The sequence below is a fragment of the Dipteris shenzhenensis genome, chromosome 16 (genome assembly GCF_047967505.1).
Source record: "Dipteris shenzhenensis isolate YYH24624 ecotype China chromosome 16, Dip_SZ_1.0, whole genome shotgun sequence".
NCBI classification, from domain to species: Eukaryota; Viridiplantae; Streptophyta; class Polypodiopsida; order Gleicheniales; family Dipteridaceae; genus Dipteris; species Dipteris shenzhenensis.
In genome coordinates, this window is record NC_141611.1 from 44,893,536 (window position 1) to 44,918,444 (window position 24,909).

Below are 24,909 nucleotides of genomic sequence, written 5' to 3' on the forward strand. Positions count from 1 at the left end.
GAGGCTGACAAACATGCTTTGTCTTTGGTGTTCTGCATTGAGAATTTTAAGCATTATGTTGCTAAAAAGTCCTTCATTATATTCTATAGCAATGGTCTTGCAAAGTAGGTTCTTCAATCACCAAATCCCATGGGCCAGTTGGTTAAATGGTTGGCACTTTTACAAGAATATGATTTTTCTTTCAAAATTGTAAAAGGGGGTTGTTCCAACTTGAATAATGCTTTGATTGATTTAGAGGAGTGCCTCAATGTAACCCTTGTAGCAACCATAGAAGTTGGGGATCCATGGTATGGTAGAGTTTTTGACTGCTTTCTCCTTTCCTCCAGAAAGTACTAGCTATGAGAGAAAGAAAATCCATAGAGATAGTAGGCGCTACACTCTCTTTGATGGGGTGTTATACCGTTAAGGCCTGGATGGGGTACTAAGATGGGCCATTGATGCAAATGAAGTATCTAAGGTATTGAAGCATTATCATGATGGATTTTGTGGAGGCCACTATGACGGTGACTATACAACTAAGAAGATTTTACATGCTGGGTACTATTGGCCGACCTTGTTCAAGGATGTCACTATGTATTGCAAAACTTGTGAACCATGCCGATTCTTTGGTAGGAAGGATTTGTGTCCTGGGAAACATCACCCAGTGATGTCCATCCATCCATTTTAGAAGTGCGGAATAGATTTTGTTGGGCCCCTGCCCATGACTGCCTGCAAAAAGAAGTATCTTTTGGTAGCCACTTAGTTTGTCACTAAGTGGGCTGAAGCTATCGCCCTCCCCACTGAAAATGGTAAGGCAGTTTCAAATTTCATATTTGAACGTATCTGCACAAGGTTTGGGACACCCATGGAAATAGTATCTGACCATGGGAGACCATTCTTAAATGAAGCAGTGGAGTTGCTCATGGATCGCATGGTTTTTGATCACCGCACTTCTAGCATCTATCATCTAGCATCCATGGGACAAATGGAGCGGACCAACGGCATCCTTTGTAAATCCACGGGAAAAATGGCCACAGGGAATAGGAGCCAGTGGGATCAAAAGGTCACTGAAGCTGTGTGGGCTTACAACATCACTCATAAAATGTCTATAGGTCACACTCCTTTTGAGTTGGTGTATGGTACTTAGGCAGTTTTACCACTAGAGATAGAGATTCCAGCCTTGAGATTGGCAAAAGAATAGAGGATGACATAAGATGAACATGTAGAGGCCAGGTTGAACCAGCTTGAGAAGTTAGATGAAACTTGACGCCTTGCACTACATCAAACAGAGATCCAAAAGAATCAACAAAAGGCCCACTTGGATGCTAAAATTCGCAAGGGATGGGAAAGACACTTTGCTGAGGGGGATGTTGTGCTATGCTTTGATAACAGATTGGACCACCAAATGGATAAGAAGTCCCTGCCACTGTGGACTGGTCCATACAAAGTCATCAAGAAATGAAGCAATGGGTCTATACAAGTTCAGGAGCTGCATGAGCCATATGGCAAGAAGGTGATCAACAAGCATTGTCTCAAGCCCTTCTTTGTGCATGATGGTCCTAGGCATGGAAATGTTGTGCATTCCCTACCTGGGGGGGGGAACTGTTATGGATAAATTTGACCAAAGTAAAAGGCATAAATATGTGTGTGTGCTTGTATGTGTGGCAATAGTATAATAAAATATGGTATGCATAAGGCCCAAGGTTGAGGTGGCAGGGCATGACCATGTGCCACCCTTCCATGTAAGAGGACCCATAAGGTGTGTTGTACATAATCCATGGTAGTAATAATATAAAATGATAAGGTGGCATGGGTCCTCCATGCACCACCCCTCCCCCTAGGCGGTCCCATGCCTGCATTTAGTTAGATATGGCCCAAGGACCATGGGAGAAGTAATATAAAATAGGTGGAGATGGACATTATATTGGATTATTCCCTCCATGTAGGATAGGCCCATGTGGGGCGGGGTGTAGAAAGTCCAAGAATGCAAGTTAAATAATGGGAAAGTAGGATGAGGTGGCAAGATTCCTTGTGCCAACCCTCCACTTGTCCTCCTAGATGTTTGAACATATTATAAAATTGGGAAGAGACCAAGGGAGTATCTTAGACTTGGGATATGGGGGTTGATGTATGGGGAAAAATGAGGCAAAGTGTTGTAGCACACAATTGAGAGTGCGTAACCGCCCAACCCACATGGGACACTCTTCCACACACACCATGCATGTGGGAGGATGCAGTTATTGGGAGAGACCCCCTCTCTTGGCTATAAAAGGATGGGGCTATTCCTTGATGGAACACGCTCATTCTTGTAAAGCCACCTAGCTAGTACTTTGATTTCCCCCCCCATCTTTCCAATAAAGTATGACTCTCTTCCCTTGATGTCTCCATCTCTACATTCCACCTCCCATCATGTACATGCTCCTTTTCCGCCTCTTCCTTCCCCATTGTGCCATAGTCCCTCTCTTCATTCCCACCCCCCTTAATCTTTTTTCCCCACCTATGTTAACACTTCTTCCCTCACGTTCCCTTTTCCTCCATGGCCCTCGAGCGTTGCCATGCCTAGCATCTAGTCTCACGCCTTGAATTATTTTCTAGTTAATACTATGCAAGGCGAAGGCTGTTCAAAAGTGTGATACTGGAGAATTGATTTTGTAGGGAAATTATAAGAAGGTGCGCTACAACATTAGAAGTCGCAAAAAGGAAGTTTTCAAGGAGGAGTCTTCAATATCAGAGAGTTCGAGTTCTAACTTAACCCATGAAGAAGAAGAGATAGGGTGTAGCTCAAAGGGTGAGGTGGAAGGAGTGGCCTTTGGTCTTTGTCTTAGTGTTGATCGGGATGATGAGTCAGGAGGGAACAAGGTGGTGGTACAAGAAGATCCTCTAGAGACACTTCATGTGGAGCACACTAAACGATGCCAATGCAATGAAGAGCTTCTTGGTGATTCTCTATCAGGTAGTGAGAAGCTCTAGTACTTGGATATGCTAGATTATTTCCCATATCTCTTTGCAACAAGCTATTCGCAGGTTCGACCAGTCTCTCTAGTGGAGCACAAGATTGAGTTGAAGCCAGAAAGCAAGCCAGTTGTGCAATACTTAAGGCGATTGGGAGTGATCCAAGCTGAGGCACTAAAGAAAGAGGTAACACAACTACTTGAGTCAGGATTCATCTTTCCTATTGATGATTCAGAATGGATATCTTTTGTAGTTGTCACACCAAAGAAAGGAAATAAGTGGCGGGTTTGTGTGGACTTTCGTCCTTTGAATGCATGCACTAAGAGGGACCATTACCCTTTGCCATTCCAAGATGAAATACTAGACCAAGGAGTAGGGCATGAGATGTATTCTGTATGTGATGGGTATTCTGGGCACTTTCAAATTCGCATTTGGGAGGAAGATCAAAAGAAAACATCATTTGTCACACCTTGGGGAGTTTTTGCTTACAGAGTGATGCCTTTTAGGTTGACCGCTACATTTCAAAGGCTCATGAGTCAAGTGCTTGAGCCTTACTTTGGGAAAGTTCATAAGGGTATTTTTGGATGATTTTGCATTTATTCTCGGTGCATAGATCACATGGAGAAGGTAAAGATGGCCTTAGCTAGGATTGATGAAGAAGAAAGGTGTCTAAATCCTAGCAAGTGTCATTTGGCTCAAACAAAAGTAGTCTTGTTGGGGCATATTGTGTCTGAAGAAGGCTTGCAAATGGATCCTGACAAGGTTCAAGCAATCATGGCATTACCAAGTCTTGAGAGTGTCACTGTTGTTCGCAGAATTCTAGGAAAGAGCAAGTATTATCAACGCTTTTGTGATGATTTCACAAAGATAGTGCATCCCATGAACTTATTGACAAGAAAAGGAGTTTCTCTCCAATGGGGTGTGGAGCAACAGGAGTCTTTTCAGCAACTTAAGGAGGCCATGAGTAAGGGGGGCCCAATATTGAATCCCCCTGATTGGTCTCAAGACTTTTATGTAAATCCAAGTGTATCTTTGCATTCAGTTGGTGCTGTATTGCTACAAAAAGGAGAGGCAGGTAGAATGCAACACATCTATTATGCCAATCGACAACTTATAGACATGGAAACAAGGTATGAAGAAATGGAGCAACAAGCTCTCTCTTTGGTGTTTCCAATTAGAAAGTTTTGCTCCTATTTATTACCTCAACCATTTTACTTCCTTACCTCTCAGTCTATATTAGCATATCTAGTTTGCAAGCCTAATACTTGCGAAATATTTGCAAAATGGTTGTCAAAGCTTCAAGAGTTCTCTTTCTCTTTTGTCACTGAAAATACCACGATGTCCACTATGGCAGATTTGCTCACAGGATGGCAGGATCTAAGAGAAGAAAAGAAATATAAGGACATTAATGATGAAAGGGAGACACCACCAATAGCTTTTGTCTTGTATTTTGATGGGGCTTTTAGTCCTTCATGCTAACAAGGAGCCGGGGGGATAGTTTTGATGAATTTTGAAGGTCAAGAGGTGTGTGCAAGAGGACAAGAACTTCCAGGTATCACAACTAATAATGCAGCTGAGTATAATGCTTTTATTCTTGGTTTGGAGGGTTGTCTTCAAAGTCAAGTTAAAGAATTGGAAGTAAGAGGAGATTCTCAGGTTATTATAAAGCAAATGCAAGGGCATTACAAGACAAGAAGTCCTCATTTGAAGGAGCTTAATCAAAAGGCTATGACACTATGTAGTGAGTTTGATTTTTGCAAGTTTGTTCATATAAACAAAAAAGAAAATCAAAGGGCAGATGAGTTAGCTACTCAAGCCATTGTAGTACAAGACCAGGGGGTGGTTTCTTTGGTAGATGCTGGATGGCCAGAACTGCAAGATGTTCAGCAATATGTGAAAGAAGGCATGTTTCCTTGAGGGTTAACTCCACAACAGAAGCAAAGATTGGTAAGGAAGGCTTGTCCCTATACTATTGCTGATAACATTCGTTATAAATTGGGAAAAGATAAGGTGCTCCGTCGGGTGGTCCATCCTATGGAGACTAGGAGAATTCTAGAAATGTGTCATGAATGCTCTGGTCATTTTGCTTCCGCAAGCACAGCTAGGAGAATTCTGAGTGCAGGTTACTTTTGGCCATGCCTCCATAAGGATGTATATGAATGGTGCCATAGTTGTACAGTATGCCAAAAGTTTGGAAGGTGACAATTGATTCCTGCTCCCTTGAAACCTATTCTAGCATATGGACCTTTTGAGAGGTGGGGTTTGGACTTTGTCAGACCACTCCCTCGCTCATCTCAGGGAAAGCATTATTTATTGGTGACCACAGATTATGCGACTCGGTGGGCAAAGGCCAAGGCCACAGTCAATAGCAATGCAAGCATAGTTGCAAAATATCTCTTTGATCAAATTTGTTCATGCTTTGGCTGTCCTTTGGAAATTCTCACTGATGGAGGAACCTCTTTTAGAAATGAACTAATTGAAGATGTGGTGCATAAGCTAAAGATAAATCATAGCATGTCCATGCCATACTATCCCCAATGTAATGGCTTGGCTGAGAAAACAAATGGATTATTATGCAATTCAATGGGAAAGCATATAGACACCAAGAAAAGGCATTGGGATAGGCACTTGGCAGAAGTTTTATGGGCTTACAGAACCACACACAAGCTAGCTATTGGGTTTACACCATTCCAACTAGTGTATGGAATAGAAGCCATTTTATCCATTGAATTGGAGATACGTAGTCTCTGCACTATTGTTGCAAGAAAAGAAGTATAGGAGGATGCCTATGATCAATGCTTGGTAAAGCTAGAAGCCTTGGATGAATACAGATTATAGGCCTTGCTAAACTTGGAAGCTTCTCAAAAAAGGCGCAAGGCCCGTTTTCACACCAAATTACACAAGAAGAAAGATATTGCAGAAGGAGATTTGGTCATGAGATTTGATAGCCATTTGGACAAGCAGCTAGACAAAAAGTTTATCGGTAGATGAGAGGGACCATATCAAGTCAAGAAGAAGTTCACCAATGGAAGTTATCATCTTGAGGATGTCGATGGCATGGTGATACCTGGACGCAGTAATGAGTATCACCTTAAATTCTTCTATGCTCAACCACCTTGAGGGCCAGCAAACCCTCTCTATCAGTGGAGAGGATCTGCTGAGGGTGGAAAGATATGATGCCAACAATTGATATTTTTTATTTGGCATTGGTATTGTTTTTCTCTGTGTTTGATAAGAGTTTGAGTATCAAGTGATAGCCTAACAGCTCTCACTTATTTCTATTTTCTAAGATACTGTATGGGATTGAGAGGATGAGTGAAATGGAACATCGTAAATACCATGTGTATGAATGATAAATACCTTGGTATGGGGTGAGAGTTATTTGTGTATGGGATATTATGGGGTTTTTAGAAAATAGGAAGAGAGTCACATAAAGAGGTGGGCTCATGTCCATGTGTTCCAATAATATAATAGAGATCACATGCCAAGCGTGTGGAAGGCATGTGGAGTAGTGTGGAGTCAAGAGGAATCCTTCTAGAATTCCTATGTGGAATAAGGAGGATGTGGACGTATGAAAAAGAGAGGGTCCCTATGGGCTCCATGTGGGGATACTCTTGACTTTCTCAATATTTTAAGAGTCTTGAGCATCTTTTGATGGGACGCATGGCAAGAGTTGGATGGTAGCATATGGGCTTATGTGATTGATGGGGAAAAGGAATCTACAAGCACCAATTGTAAATGGGTGAAGGAGGGTGAAAAATCTCTAAAAAAGGAGCCCTCCTCTCCCTTTTTCATCATGTCTTCCATCATTAGGCCTCATGTTGTTGTATCTCTAGTCTCCTCAAGCCTCTTCCATGAGCCTTCTCTCTCTCTTGTAGATATTCTCTTATGTAGACTCTTGAGTTCATCTCTCTCTAGTTCATTCTCTCTCTATAAGTAGTCTTGGAGCTTTCGCTCCCTCTTGTATGTATAAAACCTCATCTTGTCCCTTGTGTTTATAGTATTTTGAGTTGCATTGGAGTGGAGCCTCACTCTATTGACAATGAAGATCACTTCGTATTCCCTCTCTTGAGTCTCTCTTCCCTTTTCTTTCTTTCAAAGCCTTAAAAGTTCTTTCTATTCGGCCACTCATTGCACACACATGGTCCATCCATTTCTCGAGCCACAAAGGGAGTTACTTACCCTCTTCTAGGCAAAATCTATGAGTGGTGGATTGTTGAAGAAGGTAGAGTCTTGAGATAGCATCTTGCTCAGGCGGAATTAGCATGGATGGAGGGCAGTTTTTATGACAATTTGACCCCTATTAGTGTTTTGTTCATAACTTTCCACTCGGTATTCCAATTTTTATGAAACTTATATCAATGCAAAGCTTTCTTTAAGGCACATTCTTTTGTGTGATTGTACCTTGAATCAAATACTACAACAAAAAGTTATAAGTCTCTGTGTTTGATAGTCTGTTTTCATGATAGTTTTTACCCCCATTTAGTAAACCGCCCATAACTTTCTGGCCACTTGTTTTTTTCTTACGAAATTTATATTACGCAAATCCCATCTCAAGATGCATCTCTCTATATATTTGAATCTTTGATATCATGTCTCTATTAAAAGTTATAGGCCTTTCTGTCTAATGATAGTTTGGAGAGTGTTTTGAGCTAATTGTAAAGGTATCTATGAAGGAGATGCAATGTTTCCTCGAAACCTACCCATCCGACTCAATTAGCCCCTTAAAACTCCTCGATATATATTAGTTCATGTCATTTAAGCCACAAGATCTTCTTTCAACAATGTATCGCTCTTCTCTTTGGCACAGATTGGCTTGCTGAGATTATGGCCTCCGCTGATCCTTTCCTTCTCCCTATGCTTGAGTACAACATCACTTGGGATGTTACCATCTTCATTCTCATCTAAGAGGCTACAATCACATTCACTTCTACTCAAAAAATTAAGGGTACCAACAAGCCAATATATATCACACAAGCCAATATATTCTGAAATGATAATTCTAAAAAACTTTATTGCATCCACTCTCCTTTATTCTGCAATCTTTTCCAATCACATCCCTAATCACTTTATTCCAATTTATCCTCCTCAGCTTTTGTACATTAGATTCTTTGCTTTTTCTTTCTCTGCTTCATCCTCCTTCAATGTTTAAAGTCTCCCCTCCTCTCTTCCTTGTCTCACACCACTCCCCTGCTATATCTCTCAGCGTTCCCTTCTGGTCTATTGCTCATTCCCTTCTCATCGCTCTCTCGACATTCCCTTCTTTTTGTTCCCCTCCTTCTAGTCCTTCCACTCTGCTACTCCGCATCGCTCTCTCGTCATTCCCTTCTCATTGCTTTCTCTCTACTACTCCCAATGGCCTCTAGCAAAGAAGCTATGATAGCATACTTGAAGGAGCTATACTATCACTCAGTATTATAATATAAAGGATGGGGAGGTAAATGTAGCATCGCTCCCTAGGGTGCATCTATGTCCCTCCACACACGACATGGACATAGATTATTGTGGCCCAAGGAAGCTGCTTGGAGTAAGGAGAAAAAGAAAAAAGAAGTGAAGGACAAGAAGAAGAAGAAAGATGACAAAGGAGAGGGTAACACTTCATAGAAGACCAAAGTATTATAGAGAACTCCGATTTGGAGAATGTAATTACCGTTTCTAGTATATGAGAGGGAGCCCTCTCTTAGATATTTGTTATGCCCTGAGAAGTGATTATGTTATATCCCCCTCTTGGATATTTGTTATGCTCTATGAAGAGATCGTGTTGTATCCATCTCTTTGTTATTTGTTATGCTATATGGTTTGAAAAGCTAAAAGAAGATGAAATGCTAAAAGAGAGAAGAGAAGAGAGGAGGGAAAAAGAGAGTGGAGGGAAAGAGAGAGTGGACAGAAGAGGGGAGGGAAAGAGGTGAAAAGAGAGGAGGGAAAGAGAGGAAAGAGAGAGGGGATGGAAAGATAGGAAAAGAGGGGAGAAAGAGGAAAAAAGAGGATGGAAGAGGAAAAGAGAGGAAAAGATAGGGGGGGAAGAGATAGAGGAGGAAAGAGAGGAAAGAGAGGAGGGGAAAGAGAGGAGGGAAAAGAGAGGATGGAAAGAGAGGAAAAGAAAAAATAAGAGAGAAGAAAAGAGAGGAGACAAGGAAAAGAGAGGAGAGAAAGAGATAGGAAAGAGAAAGAGGAAAAGAGAGGGGAGAAAGAGGGAAAAGAGAGGGGAAAAAGAGGGAGAAGAGAAGAGCAAAAGAGGGGGGAAAGAGGGGAGAGAGAGAGAAAGAGAGGAAATAAGGGAAGAGAAAATAAGAGAAAAAGAGAGGAGGGAAAGAGGACAAGATAGGGGAGAAAAGAGGGGACGGAAAAGAGAGGAAAATAGAGGATAGAAGAGGAAAAGAGAGGGAAGAAAGAGGGAAAAGAGAGAAAAGAGAGGAGGGAAAGATCGATGTAGAGGCTGATGTGCATGTAAGAAGTAGATTTGTCATTGAGGCTGAAAAGTGTGTGATAGTTGTACCTAAATGTGCATGTGAGTGACAAGCACATAGAGCACAAAAAATTGAGTGCTTTTCCTTTTTGGAGCACCCTCAAATTCTTCTTGGATCAAGAGATACGGCTTGATCTAAGTGGAGGGCAAAAAGGGTGCGAAATGATGATGTGGCAAGGTGAGTCACATGCAAGGGTGTGCCTGCCAAGAGATGTTCCTATGAGGCACTGTGCTCCGGTGGTAGGTGGGTGCACATGGCAATGTGCATAGTGTGCCAGTAGAGGGGTCTGCCACATGGTAGTGCTGATGTGGTAGTGTTAACTTTAACTCGTGACCTAGCAAGTCAGTGATGATGTGGCACTGATGAGCTTGATGATGATGTGGCATTGCTTGTGTGGTAGTCCACGCAATAGATGAGGCCTATGATGTGGTAGTGTGCCACATGGAGGTTGACTTTGATTGCATGATGTGGCTAACTAATGATGTGGCCCTTGTGGATAAGGCACCATGTGGCAACATGATTAAAACAATAAGGATGCATTTTGTAGCAATTGTGATCATAAATACCCAAATTAAGTAGAAAGGTTAAAAACTCACATGTGGCATACATCCGAATATAAGATCCTTGATCGGTTACAACTTCTCCATCATCTTCGGCTTCACGAGATGAAGAGCTTCTTGTTACCAATCATGGGTCATGTGTCTGGGGAGAAGAGCAAGGTCCAGTGGATATGGCACCCTCCGCCTATGCATGACTCTAAATCTCCTCCTCTCATTTATTCTTTTTGCTTTGTCCTCTTCATATCTCTCCACCCATCTTTGCATCTCGAGACTATTGAGGACACAAAACTTATTGAATTTCTCTCTTTGCTCTTCACTCATCTTTCTTTCAACCCCTTTACCTTGGGGAACCTCCATAATGACACAATCATTGTCCTTGATGTTCTAAGCATGTGGCATATGGGGATCCATGGATGCAAGAAACTCTGTGATGTATACTAATGACTCTTTCACAAGCCATTCTTCCACCATGCTTGCTTTGGGTCTAGATCTTTGCCTTACAAATCCCTTCAAAGTTTCCATAAACCGTTCAAGGAAATCATCCAACGATTATGAACGGTTACTGCAATGGTGACCTCATCAACTACATGTACAAGCAAGTTCCCCTGAGTTGCCATAATGCTTGAGGGAAAGTGCTTCTCAAGCAATCACATAGCTTAAATGGAGTCCACCTTAGCCCTCTCGATGCTCAATATAGAGATCTCTTTTTGTGAGATCCACCTATTCCACATGCACTTGTAAGGTTTGATATTTTATACCCATCATTTAAAATTTTATGAAGAGGATTCTTCTTTGATGTCCAATCCCCCATTTCCCCCCCCTTACATTATTGAGCACACATGGATAGTGAGGCCCTCTTCTCCATATGACTCATTCTTCTTATTTCCTATAATGTGTTGGTAAACTGAAAGGAAAGGAAAGAGTGGACACAAACTCAGAATACTTGCATTACTTGCTTGTAGAATGAAGAAGAGTGAGGTCCTTAAGTAGGCACCTCATACATGCTCACTGACATCACTGATGACTTCAGAGCTCCACAATCATCTCCTCAATCTACTCCTAGATTCTCTCAATCATCCTATATGGCTCTTCCACCACCTAACTGTGCTTGTGGTGGCACCTAACTGTGCCTCTAGCACTCACACATAGAAACCAAGGTGTGCCTGAGGCATACACCTTGAGATATCCCAACAAACCCCCCCTCAAGGGAATGCCTCAGGCTATGTCAAGGATACATCTAGTCTCATAGTTTCTCATGCCATCTCATGGTGGTCAAGGATAAATCTATGGCTAGGTTCTCATGCTAGCAAGGGTTCCCATGGGTGTAAGGTAAACAAAAGGGATACAAAAAGACCTTCCAATGGTTATCTCCCTTGCATGTACATGCACACAATGTCTGCAGGAGGTACCATGGAGCAAAACATACACATGGCCTACATCATAAGGTGACCAGAGGTATTTACAAAACACACAAAACACAATAATTTATTTTCATTCATTTTGGAGGACTATCCAGGCTGAGTACCTTGACATAAAAAGAGAGATCTAGAGCATACATAGAGATGTTTTAAAATGCATAATCTTCAAAGGATGCCTCATCTTGTGGAGGCTCATTAACTGAAAGTAGATTTGCATTTTCTGTCTTTGCTTTGGCTCTGCAAAACTTCTCATTATGGTTGTTCTTGCCACAGTGCTTTCATGGATTAATTTTGAAGCAGTCCTTTGAAAGGTGATTTGTCTTTCCACAGTGATTGCAAGGGGTATACTGTTGGAGGTGCAAATCTCTCATGGACAAAGGGGATAAGAAGAAGGAGAAAGGGTTGAATTATCCCACATACAAAGGTGTGTGGAAGATGAAGGGACATAAATAGTCCAAGTTGCCCCTCCTATCTTCAATTCCCCCAAGCTTGCCTTTTGTGGAGGTTGGAGGGCTGGCTAGGCAAGGGTGCCTTATGGCAGGGGTGGGGACCTGCCATACACACATGCCAGAGCCTCCGTAGTGGCCATGAAGGTTGTGCACTTCCGTGAGGTGCTAGCGGTCTTGGCGGGGGGCACGCTAGGCACATGCTCTTGGATTCTAACATGGTATCAGAGCTCAGGCTATCTGAGTAACGACTTTATTGCAAGTTCAACGAGCTTTGTTAGCAAAGGCTACTAGGAGTGATGGCTGCACCAACCCCGTTGCGAATTCGTCCACCTGCCTTCAATGAAGGCAAGCTCGATGGGACGAATTATACTTTGTGGAAATTCAAGATCAGCGCGATCTTGGATTCATATGAGCTTCTGGATACTGTTCTGGGATTGGATCCAGAACCGGTTGGATCACCGAATCCAAACAACCCCAACGTCATAACGCCACCGAATGTAGATCTTCTTCGGGCATGGAAACGAAGGAACGCAGATGCACTCTGCGCTCTTGTTACCAGTTCAAGTGATTCTGTTTTGACTCTGATTCAGCACACAGACAAGGCAAGTGAGGCTTGGAACATACTGAAAGGTCAGTATGAAACGCGGAATCAGACCAGAATTCAAAATCTGGAGAATATGCTTGCTGCAGAGAGGTGCTCTGATGGAGAATCAGCTGAGACATTCATCACATGGATCAAGAATCTACGTGATCAGATGGCGGCGGTTGGGATTACAAAGACCAGCGAAGAGTTGGCCAGAAGGTGCATTCGGATCCTTCCACAAAAGTACGATGCGTTGGTCACGACACTCAACACGCAGGTAAGAAATCCACCCCTCACTTTTGAAGAGTTCAGCGCGATGCTTCTAGAGGAGGAGATGCGAATGAAGACCCGCGATGGCGGAAGTGATGCAGCATTCTCAACCACATCCAAAGGGAAGGGTGGAGAGAAGAAGAATGGTAAGAAGAAGAAGTTTTCAGGTAAGTGCCACTACTGCAACAAAAGCGGTCACATGATCAAGGATTGCAGAAAGAAGCAGCAGGACGAAAAGAATGGCACTACACAGTCTTCTTCGAAAGGCAAGGAATCTGCCAACACAGTTGAGACTGAGTTGGAGCTATGGGTTGCAATTGAAGAAATATGCTCCTCAACAGAAGTTTCAACAACGAATGATTCGTGGCTCCTTGATAGTGGAGCGTCCCGTCACATGACCAGAAAGAAGGACTGGTATAGCTCTTTCAAGCCTCTACAAGAGCCCATGAACGTGACGGTCGGTAATAATGCAAAATGCCCTGTGGAAGGTACAGGTACTATCTCTCTTTCCATTCAAGAGGGTGAAACTAAAGAGCTTTCTGATGTATTACTAGTTCCTCAGCTAAAGAAGAACTTGCTTTCGGTTGCTGCGATAACTGATCGCAACTTGGAGGTGCGTTTCAAGAGGACCGGAGCAGAAATCCTTAATGCAGCGCGGGCAAGGTGGTCGGCAAGGCAGTAAGGAAGAACAATCTCTACGAGCTGACGGCACTAACAGTCTCTTCAGGAGTGGGCATCAGTAAGGTATGGCATGAAAGATTTGGTCATCTTAGTTATCCTATTCTTTTGGAAATGCAGAAAACAGGGATGGTTGCACACTTGCCTGCACTCTCAAAGGTGCAGGAACCTTGTGAAGCTTGTATGATGGGCAAGCAACAAAGGAAGGCTTTTCCACATGAGAGCGGCTATCGGGCAAAGGCTCCTCTAGAATTGGTTCATGCTGATCTCAGTGGGAAAGCTCCGACTCAAGCTTTGGGGGGATGTAACTACTATATGCTTATCGTCGACGACTACAGTAGATACATGTGGGTGTATCGCGGGGGGCACGCTAGGCACATGCTCTTGGAAAATTCAAACAGTGGCAAAAGATGGTGGAAAACGAAAGCGGGCTGAAGGTAAAGAAGCTTCGCACGGATCGAGGAGGAGAGTTCCTGTCAAAAGAGTTCGACACATACTTGCACGAGAATGGCATTAAGCGCCAACTCACGACTGCACATACTCCGCAACAAAATGGTGTTGTAGAGCGTCGCAATCGTACTACCATGGAGATGGCACAATGCATGGCACTAGGTAAAGGATTGCCTAAGTCTTTTTGGGCTGAGGCAGTCAATACAGCAGTCTACATCCTCAATCGAAGCTTCACAAAGGCCTTGACGGGCAAAACACCTTTGGAGGCTTACTCAGGTAAAAAGCCTTCCGCTTCTCATTTCAGAACATTTGGATGTGAGTGTTTTGTTCATGTTCCAGATAGCACCAGAAAGAAATTAGATCCAAAGAGCAGAAAGTGTATCTTCATGGGCTATAGCCAGGAGTCAAAGGCGTACCGACTATATGATCCAGAGGCAAAGAAGATCGTGGTCAGTCGTGATGTGGTGTTTTGGGAACAGCCACATACAGTGGAGGAGGAGGTATGCCCTTCCACTTTATCATCAGCCGTAAAAGTAACTCACCTTGTGCCCGTATCTAAAGCAGAGTTGCAGAATGAGGAGGAGTACTTCGAGGAACAGACTCCACCAACACCACAACATGCCTTGGCTCCACAAGGTAAGCCACTTCCAAAGTGGGCAAGGCAGCTCTTTGATGAGAAGAATCCGGTTCCAGACTTGGCGGAGTCATCTGCAGATGGACTTCGACGATCAAAGAGGATAGAGGAGCAGAAAAGGGCTTCTGAACACATAGTCAATATGGCCTTGATGGCTGAGATTATGAAAGTTCAAGAGCCTACGAATTTGGATGAGGCAATGGCGGATCCAAATTGGAAAGCTGCCATGCAAGAGGAGTATGACAGCATCATGAAGAATCAGACTTGGGACTTGGTTGATCGTCCAGAAAAAAGGAAGATCATTGGTACCAAATGGGTATGGAAGGCCAAGTACAAATCTGATGGATCTTTGGAAAAGTACAAGGCTAGGCTTGTTGCACAAGGATACTCTCAAGTTGAAGGCTTTGATTTTGAGGATTCCTTTGCTCCTACAGCAAGGATGACAACTATTCGGGTGGTACTTGCCTTGGCTGCTCATAAGCAGTGGCCGGTGTTTCAAATGGACGTGAAATCTACGTTCTTGAATGGACATCTCAAGGAGGAGGTATATGTGTTCCAGCCACCAGGATTTGAGGTGCCCAATTCAGAGAACAAGGTTTGCAAACTAAAGAAGGCATTGTACGGGCTGAAACAGGCCCCAAGGGCATGGTACCAACGGATTGATAGCTTTCTCATATCTATTGGTTTCTCAAAAAGTGCTTCTGATGCTAACCTGTATGTTTGTAAGCAGGATGGCAAGTATGTGGTAATAGTCCTTTACGTGGATGACTTGATCATCACAGGAGATCATGAGAAGATGCTGCAAAAGTTGAGGGAGTCGTTGAGTTCCGAGTTTGAGATGACAGATTTGGGGCTCATGCACTTTTGCCTCGGCATTGAGGTTTGGCAAAAACCTGGCAGGATTTTCATCTCTCAGCAGAGATATGCTCGCGAGATCTTGAAGGCATTCGATATGACCGAGTGTAAGGACGTGGTCTCTCCCATGGAGGTGAATGGTAAGCTCTCAGTGGAGGATGCATCACCACTTGTCGACATCAAGGAGTATAGGAAACTTGTGGGGAGTCTCATTTTTCTGTGCAACACTAGACCTGATATCAGCTTTGCAGTTGGTGTACTTAGTAGGTTCTCAAATCAACCTTGAGAGAACCATTGGAAAGCAGGGATGCGTGTGCTAAAGTACGTGAAAGGTACACTAGAGTATGGCATTACCTACAGAGCAGGGAAGACCTTGGCGGGTTACTGTGACTCAGATTGGGCGGGAGATTGTGATTCTAGAAAGTCAGTTTCTGGATATTGTTTCTCACTTGGTTCAGGAGTGTTCTCTTGGATTAGCAAGAAGCAACCAACAGTGGCACTATCTTCGACGGAAGCTGAGTACAAGGCAGCATGCATTGCTGCTTGTGAAGCAGTTTGGCTAAGGAGGATCCTGCAAGACATAGGAGTTCCAATCGAAGATGCGACGGTTCTGAAATGCGACAATCAGAGTTGCATGGCCATTGCAAAGAATCCTGTGTTCCATGCTCGTACAAAGCACATAGAGATCCAGTATCACTACGTACGAGAGCTCATCGAGGATGGAGTCATAGAGCTGGAGTATTGTCCCACAGAGGATAATTGCGCAGACATCTTCACGAAGGCTCTTGGGAGTGATTTATTGTTGCGGCATCTACATCGACTCGGCATTGGTCCGATCACATAGTTCATCTTCGGGTGAACATTGAGGGGGGGTGTTAGAGTTAGCTCAAATGTCCACCTCTCATGTAACCCACCAATATTCTGTGTACCCAATGTTGTAAGGCCCCCATATGAGGAGAAGCCATGATGGGTATCAGATATTGGGAGGGATCCCCAGTTTAGACACTGGAAGGGGTCTTAGAGTAGACCAGATGGTTATGAGACGGCTTAGGAGCCAAGAGTAGATACCCATCTGCACAAAGGGGGGGTTCGGGGGGGCGATAGCCCCCCCGATAGCAGGGGGTCCGGGGGGCGCAGGCCCCCGGTGGGGGTCTGGGGGCAAAGCCCCCAGCGGCAGGGTCCGGGGTCGGTTGGTCTTCCAGGCCGACTGTCTATTAGGCCGACTGCCTATTACAGGGCCGACCGTCAACCACTTACACTATATAAGTGGCCACCCCCTATCATCAGATCACCAGTTCTTCACGCTCATAGTCCTCCGTCCAGCATCTGTCTAGATCACCATCGAAGCTCTGTCTGTAGAGCGCACGGGTGGACAGCCAACCATCAGTTGTATCAGCAGTTTGGTATATCATAATTTTTGTATTCTCTCCAGCTTTCCATCGTGTACTTGCGTTTTGTTGTTATCTTCCGCTGCGTACTATTTTCTAACATGGTATCAGAGCCCGGGTCTGATCCCCGGCCACCTCTCTCCATGATCGATTGGAGGGGGGTGTTGGAGGTGCAAATCTCTCATGGACAAAGGGGATAAGAAGAAGGAGAAAGGGTTGAATTATCCCACATACAAAGGTGTGTGGAAGATGAAGGGACATAAATAGTCCAAGTTGCCCCTCCTATCTTCAATTCCCCCAAGCTTGCCTTTTGTGGAGGTTGGAGGGCTGGCTAGGCAAGGGTGCCTTATGGCAGGGGTGGGGACCTGCCATACACACATGCCAGAGCCTCCGTAGTGGCCATGAAGGTTGTGCACTTCCGTGAGGTGCTAGCGGTCTTGGCGGGGGGCACGCTAGGCACATGCTCTTGGATTCTAACATATACTTGCCCTTCTGGACTTTTACAGCATAAACAGTGTCATTGCCTTTCCTGAGCTCCATATGCCTTTCTTTTCTTGGAGAGCAGAGATAATACCTTCAAGATTAGGATTAGGAAGATTTTTCAAAGTGGTAACTATGTGATCATAATCTTCAGGCATACTCTTAAGTAACACTACCATAGCATCATCTGGAGTAATAGGAGAGTTGATAGAAGCTAATTGAGTCATAAGACTCCGCATATAGTTGACATGAGCTGCTAAAGTAGTACCACTAGCCATCTTCAATTCAAAGAAAGAGATTTTAAGTGATAGTTTAGAGATGTGAGAGCTAGCACCAACATGTCAAGCTTCTGCCAAGCTTCTGAAGGAGACTCCAAGTCAAAGATATGGTGAATATAATCATCTCCTAAAGCAAGAGCAATGATATCGTATGCTTTTTCTTCTCTAGCTAGATCCCTTACTGGTCATGTCAGAGTTGAGGATTCTCCAACATTGGAGGCCGTAGAAGAAGCGATAGGAGTAGGTTTGACAAGTCCCCATAAGTTCTCCCTCATCAATGTAAATTTCACCTTCATCTGCCATGTGTGGAAGCCTTTTCCATTGAACTTCTCTAGATTCAATAGGGTAGCCATGAGAGGGTCTAACCCAGATATTGGGCAGTGTCTATCTCTCTTACAAGGCAAAAAATAACTGAAAGACTTTCAAAATATGAGCACTTGATGTAGCAAAGACTAGTGACCAATATTCAAACACTGATGCTTCTTCTTACATGCTTCATAGAAGTGGCTAAAATGAATACTTTCCAATCAAAACCAGGTCTAACAATCCAAAACAAAAGTGAAGCCACACTTGTACTGAAGTTATTGAAAGTTTCAAAAAACCAGAAATGCTAGAGTAGCATTTTATGTAGCATCATCTTCAAAAACTTGTCCAAAACTGTCAAAACCAAAAGGCTAAACTTGGAGGGCTTGTAGCTCACTCTTCAAAGCAAGGAAAAGAGGGCTTTCTAAAGCAAAAGAAAGCTCATATACCAGAGAGGGTCCAGCACAGAGGTTAGATGAAATGGTGCGCACTTTTGCCCGGGGGAGTTGCTACAGGCTGAACCTGAGTTTTGATGATTTCTCCCTCGTTACTAAACCAAATGAGTTGAAAAATAACTCAAAATCTTCGTCTTGAGGTCATCCATCTACTCCTAAGAGGGCTCAGGCAATGGCAGAGCAGGTAGGGAGTATTGAGCAATAGAAGAAATGGTAAAAAATGCACTGTTTGGGGAATGGCAGCCACCACAGCCATTTTTTCTTCAATTGCTTGCAGGTGGAAGTTTGCCCATACTAGAGGAGTTTCCAGCTCAGAGGGTTTGGGCAATGGTCGTTTGTAGATGGAGAACCAAGCTCTCAAATATTTTGGGAAGAAAGAGGAAAATGGAGAAGAAGAAGATGAAGAAGAAGATGATGATGTGGCAGAAATGGGCTCAAGGGGGATCAAAGGGCTCTGATACAATGTTGGTAAACTGAAAGGAAAGGAAAGAGTGGACACAAACTCAGAATACTTGCATTACTTGCTTATAGAATGAAGAAGAGTGAGGTCCTTAAGTAGGCACCTCATACATGCTCACTGACATCACTGATGACTTCAGAGCTCCACAATCATCTCCTCAATCTGCTCCTAGATTCTCTCAATCATCCTATGTGGCTCTTCCACCACCTAACTGTGCTTGTGGGCACCTAACTGTGCCTCTAGCACTCACACATAGAAACCAAGGTGTGCCTGAGGCATACACCTTGAGATATCCCAACATAATGTTCATAAGATCATGTTGTCAGTCAATTCTCACTACTACCAAGGTATTTATGATTGACCAATGGTACTTACAATGATACACTCCACTTATCCTCTCATCCTTACAATATCTTATAAAATGAAAAAGAAAGCGGTAGCCACCAAGCTACCAATTGATCTATTCTACCATAATAATATGTCACAAATAAAAGATGTCATTTATAGAAATAAAATATATCAAGTTGTTGCACCACATCTTTCTTCTCTCAAGCAGATCGCCTCGTGTGACTCACATGTCATCAAGGTGGTTAAGAATAGAAGAGCTTAAGGTAGCACTCATGGGTGCTTCTAGGTATCACCTTGTCATCAACATCCTCGACAAAATAGAAGGCATTGGTGTTGATTAGATACGGTCCCTCCTAGCAGCCAAGAAACTTTTTGTATAGCTACTTATTGAAATGTCTATCAAATATCATATCAGAATCTCCTTCTAAAAGATCCTTCTTCTTGAGTCATTTGGTGTCATACTTGGCATTACATTGTCATTGAGAAACTTTCAAATTCTATAAAGCTTGTAGTCAACATACACTACATATTTCCAACTCAATGGGAAAAGAGTGGGAAAAATGGCTTTGGAAATTCACATGAGCATTCACATGAAGCATTATTAAGTATCATATTTACTTTATTTTAAAAAGGTTCGTCAATCAACAATTGGAGTAGAAAAGACAACATTACAAATAAATGACATACGTGTTTTCCAACAAGTAAGTCAAATTTATTTATCTTTCTTAATTAGTATGGTAATGACCATAACGTTTTTGGATATTTTTCATAAAGATATTTTGAAAAAATATTCTACAAATGATCTCTTGAATGTATCTTTGTATGTTGATGCTTTTCAAAGGGGACAATGAGTAAAGATCTTACATAAGGACTCAAAAGGCATAGTTGGAATAGGGACAATAATTAGTTTGGATCCTTCATTTAGAGTTCATACTATACCAATAGGAGTTGGTTATGTAACAGTACGAGTTGATGATGCAATCATTAAGGATGCTTGTATATTCAAAGCAAATGATGAGATTCAGACATTAGGTCAAGCCGTAGGCTTGGAAAACTCCATGTAATGCCTATATCATTTTATATTTTATTTTGTTATGTAAAAATTCAATTATTTATTTCTCAATCAACTATCGAATAATATTTGTTATCAAGTAAAATGTGTGTGTTATAAAAGGTAAAAGTTATCCTTAGAATTTTAGATGACTTCTTCATACTGTGTAATATGAGTACTTATGCACTTAAGACTTTTGATTAATCTTTCACACTTAGACAATAAATTTCATTCATGGATACCAAGTATCAAATGTAAAATTTTAGTCATTTAAGATTCCAATGCAATGCAACTTTTTGGCCCATTTTAAAAGCTAGTAGAAGTTAAATGTTTTTGCCCATTTTGAATCCTATTGTTCATAAAAGAAGAAATGGCAATTGTGATTCCATCTCTTTCGATTTGTAACATAATAATCGGCATTTTGTATGTCACTTTATTTCCATTTTCAACATGAAATCTTGCAAATTTTAGGTCATCTTTTGCCATTTCGAATATGGAAACGGCAATACTATATGGCACTCTTAGTTGCCATTTCATACATAAAAATGGCAAAATATATGGCACTTTTGGTTGCCATTTCAGACATCAAAATGGCAAAAATATATGGCACTTTTGGTTGCCATTTTGCTATGGCACTTTTGGTTGCCATTTTGCATGTGGAAATGGCAATACTATATGGCACTTTTAGTTGCCATTTAATACGTAAAAATGGCAAAATATATGGCACTTTTGGTTGCCATTTTAGACACAAAAAAGGCAGAAATATATGGCACTCTTGGTTGCCATTTTGTATGTGGAAATGGCGAAACTATATGGCACTTTTAGTTGCCATTTCATACATAAAAATGGCACAATATGTGGCACTTTTGGTTGCCATTATGGACATAGAAATGGCAAAAATATATGGCACTTTTGGTTGCCATTTCCAAAAAATGGCACATATGGAAATGGTGGCAAGAAAGTGCCATTTAATAATGTAGAAATGTCACTTTGGGCTGCCATTTCTACCTAGTTTTATAGTAGTGATATATATGCACTATTGTCTTGGTATTGAGTTCTAGAGAGATTTAGACATCACCTTTATGAGTTAGCTCAAATATGTTGATAGTCTCCTGAAGAAGTTTCATATGGTAGATTGCAAGATTGCAACCACTCCCATGGAACAAAGTTTGAAACTTACTAAAGATTCAAAAAATCCTACCATCAATGACATGTACTATCGACAGCTCATCAGATCTCTTATATATCTGACTATCACATGTCTAGATATTTGTTATGCAATAAATTCAGTAGCACTCTTTATGGCAAATCCAAAACAGTCTCACTAGAATGCAGCCAAAAGAGTCTTGAGACACATCAGAGGTATAAGATAGTTTGGAATAGAATATAGAGGAAGTCATCCAAGGTTGCGTGGATATTGTGATAGTGACTGTCAGAGATCATGAGACCAAGAGATCGACACAGCAATGTGCCCTTTCCTTGTTCAAGGTGCTATATCATGGTTGTCAACAAACAACTAACTATTTCTTTGTCTTCAACTAAAGAAAAATATAGGGCACTCACTACAAGTTCATGTGAAGCTATGTGGCTTAGAAGAATATTGTCCGAAATAGATTACTTTGATGAATCAAAGCCAAAAACAAAATACTATGATAATCAATCAGCTCAAGCATTGGCCAAGAATCCAATATACCACTCTAGGACAAAGCACATTGATCTCAGAGAGCACTTCATTAAAGAAAGAGCGTTACTTGGTGACATCACACTGTAGCATTGTGATAGCAAAGAAAATGTTGCATACATCTTTACCAAACCACTCGGTAAAGAGCTTTTCGAGAAGCACCAACAAGCTCTTGGTTTGATGCAGAGGAAGGACATTCCCACTAAAGGGCTGTGATGGAATGTAATGCTTAGTCCTTCTTCGATTCCCCAAAATCATCATCTTGAGGAAAGGCCTACTTCATGATGCTGATCTTGAGGGAACGTGTTGAGAAACCATGCTCAACATCATGTTCTCATCTTGATCTTTTCCAAAGTACATATAAATAATCTCGATTATCTATATACTAGGAAATTTATGTGGAAAGAGGTGCTATTTTTTAAAAAATCTCTCACACTAGAGTTATATGTACTTTTCTAATGACCCCATTAACCTCTAAATTTTATCTCAACCTTGCCACTCCCACAGATCCTAGTACCACACATATTCTCTATAGCTATTGGATGATTGTGATTACCCTTTCACATGTCCATGTCTTTAGTATATCTAAGAATAGTAGTAGTAATTATCCTTAACTTATATAATAAAATATAAGCAGTAACACAAAAATTAAGAGAAAATATGTAGGACTTAGAGTTTGGCCTTGTTGTATCTTTAATCTCAACAAGGGTACTATGCAATATGTAAGATAATACATGCAACCAATAGAAGGGGTTTATAATCTTAATAGTTATGCAAAATATACATACGTAAGGTTTGTTTTACCTTTCAATTCAAAAAGTGAAAATTAATATACGTACAGGATACTTTTAACATCTCAAAGTTTATAGAAGGGGTGTATCCTAGGTGTATATAGGTTATAAAAATCCATAGGTAGGGTTTTTTTTTAATACCTCCTGATCACACGCACTACATGGGGTTTTTGCATAGTAACCCCTTGATCACACATGCTATATGGGGTTTCTATTTACCCCTTCATTCCTCATGTTATATGGGGTTTTTAAATAACTTTTGATTGCCTATGCTATATAGGGATTTCAATACCCCATCAGAGTCATATCGAATGTAATCAAGAAAAGCCTAGAGCCTAATGACATATCTTACTATGTAAATTCAAAATTTTTCAAATCCAAAGTCAAAGTTTGGGATTCAAATTTCCCCCAACATTATCCAAACATGTTAGACAAGGGGGTCAATGCACGATCGGCTACAAAACATGTTGGTGGGCGATATTTTGAATTTCGAATGGACTCGTGCTCTCATTGAAATTCTTCTAATTGCCTTACTGGTGTAATAATGAGATGCAATTTGGTGAAAAGTAAACACTTACAAGTGATGCAAAATGGCAAGATCTAGGATTTTTTTTTCAAAACACTCACCGGGCCATCCACAAGGAGGGCGTCTCCCTTCCAAATATTAGCCATGAAAACCTTGTGATAAGGAGGGCATATCCCTTACAAAATCAACCATGAAATGTCAGGCAAGAGCCACATATAGGAGATCTCTACCAAGGCCGACAAACCCAACACTCACTGTCTCCTCTCAATCTGGTGTCTTGGGGGTGATCTAGCTCTCGAGTGTTGTTGATCTAATTGGACCTTCAGCTTTAGATATTTTTTGGATACATTGGGTTAGGAATGCTAGTTATCATCTCCATTTTCATTCTTAATCTTCTACTTCTTCCATAGCATCGTCATCCACAACAGCTTCAGCTTTTCCATAGTCTTTCCTACCTTCTTTGCTTCTGTTGTGTCAGATCATTTTCTGTGCTACACAGGTTTTCCCTTCCATTATCCTCCTCTTCGCTCAGTTTCCATGTAGTATTTAGTCTTTACATTTTGATCTTGGTGCGGTATTGGGATCTAGACCATCTTCATCTTTCTGTGCATTGTGTCAGAGTACATAGGGACACCTCGAGCATTCAAAAGTCCAATATCACTCCACCTACCCAACTATTCTAGCATATTCTTGGATGAATCTTCCATAAAATTTGGACAAACCTATGAATACTTATATAAAGAGGACACTATAATATGAGACAGCTTCAAAGGACAAATGGACAAATTTAGTGGAAGAAGAGTCCAATTCTGAAGCCTGTCTCCAAGTTCTAGAGGCAATACCACGATTGAAAAGAGTGGAGCCTATAAGTAATAGCATGCCATATAGGGTGATAATGCATCCCTAACCCATTTTTTCCAGCAGCCAATGGAAAGGATAAGAGATTCCCATCATCATGAATAACATCAGCCACAGACGAGATCCCTTTTGAATTAAGGAAATATGATTGTCTGGGCTCCTGCAAGGCCAATGGTAGAGAAAAAACTTGGGACCAGTGAATACTTTCAGCTCTCAAATAATTGCCTTGCAAAGAGTCACAGCCATGCCAAGTCAAATGCAAGAGAACATGTTTCCAATCCAAAAATATTTGAGAGACAAGAGGGGGATAGTAGGCAGCAATGTGATGGTTGCGTTGATGGTGGGTTGTACCACTGATGCAGGCTTTTGAACCAGAAGATAGGATGCATGTGCAAAAACATGGAAATGTTCATTCTTGACCATGGAAATGGAATTCGATGGCCACAATATTTTGCACGGGCCTAAAACTAGATGATTTTAAGTCTCTTTTAAAGTATCATGGCTATCAAATCCCATTTGCATGACTAGAAGACCACCGGTACATGTTTTTGAATCAGAAGATAGGATGCATGGACAAAACATGGAAATGTTCATTCTTGACCATGAAAATGTGATGCGATGGCCATGATATTTTGCATGGTCTCAATCTAGGTGAGTTTAAGTCCCTTGAAAAGTATCAGGGCCATCAAATCCCATTTGCATGATTGGAAGACCACCGGTGCATGTTTTTGAACCAGAAGATAGGATGCATGGGCAAAACATGGAAATGTTCATTGTTGACCATGAAAATGTGATCCAATGGCCATGATATTTTGCATGGGCCTCAATCTAGGTGATTTTAAGTCTCTTGAAATGTATCATGGCCATTGAATCCCATTTGCATGACTAGAAGGCCACCAAGGCATTCTTTTTAACCAGAATATAGGATGCATGGACAAAAGCATGGAAATGTTTATTATTAAACATGAAAATGGGATCTGATGACCATGATAGTT